This window comes from Vombatus ursinus, unplaced genomic scaffold, assembly GCF_900497805.2.
Source record: "Vombatus ursinus unplaced genomic scaffold, bare-nosed wombat genome assembly UNPS02011916.1, whole genome shotgun sequence".
In the NCBI taxonomy this organism is placed as follows: domain Eukaryota; kingdom Metazoa; phylum Chordata; class Mammalia; order Diprotodontia; family Vombatidae; genus Vombatus; species Vombatus ursinus.
This window is the reverse complement of record NW_020951694.1, coordinates 4,270,561-4,271,547: the sequence shown is the minus strand read 5'-3', so window position 1 is coordinate 4,271,547 and position 987 is coordinate 4,270,561. Positions and strand designations below refer to the sequence as shown.

At 46.7% G+C, this 987-nt stretch overlaps 1 non-coding gene across 1 annotated transcript; it reads right to left on the bottom strand.

The window, feature by feature from the left end:
• Nucleotides 1–391: 391 nt before the first annotated feature.
• On the bottom strand, nucleotides 392–465 carry TRNAT-AGU. Its single transcript has one exon. It is a non-coding gene; the product is annotated as a tRNA-Thr (tRNA).
• Between the last annotated feature and the right edge of the window lie 522 nt (nucleotides 466–987).

The window sequence follows — 987 nt, the reverse complement described above, 5'->3', positions numbered from 1 at the left end:
CAGGCAAATTTTCAAGGACTATAAATCACAGATGACCAACAGATACTCTTCAGAAAATGTTTACCCTGAGAGGTCCTTACACTGATGAAATCACTGATCCAACTTTCTTTGAAAACTTGGAGGAGGGTGGTTAGTGGAAACTTCATTCTGTAGAATTTGTATTTTTTTTAAAGCTTCCCTCTGTCATTTCCTGGAAGTCATTTCTAGTTCCTCGAGCTTTATTAAAGAAGGAAAATAAAGTAGAAAACCATGCACCTAGAAGAGGCACGTCATTTTCTTCTTCTATTGACAGGGACAACCTGAACTACCTTTGGGTGGTTTTTCCTCTCCCTGAAATTCCCCAGGGACACAGTTTTTGTCATAGACCGCTCTCAGTGAAAGAAAAGGTGAAAGGTCCCGCTGGGATTCGAACCCAGGATCTCCTGTTTACTAGACAGGCGCTTTAACCAACTAAGCCACGGGGCCAGCGTATACCATGCGTCCTGAATCAAGCAAGAAACGTAGTCTGCCTCCTTTTGAGTTTGGTATGTGCGTATATGTTTGCTTTTTAATAAGAAAAGTGAACTAGGGAACATGATTCGTTCATTATCAATACAGACTAAATTCCCGCTTCACCGAGACTGGAAAAAAAAAAAAGGAGCATCACAGAAGTGGTGGCGAAGGGGGAGGGCCTTGAACCTTCTGACCCGCCCTGGACTCATCCCCCTTAGCTACCGGGGCGGACTGGAGCAGGCAAAGAACTTGGGCAGCTTTGGGCGTCGAGATGAGAGGGAAATCCGTGAGGGGGAAAAAAGCGTGCGGAGCGGAGGAGGGAGGACAAGGACAAGTTTCAAATGAGAGAAAAGTGTCAACAGTTTCAGTGTTTGGAGTGTTCTGAGACCCCGCTAAGTCGGGGTGGGAAGGCCCTTGCACCTTCCGAGCTCCTACTCAGAGCTAGGGCTTCCTCTGGAGCTCCGCTTTCCAGATGGCCAAGTTAACAACGGATGC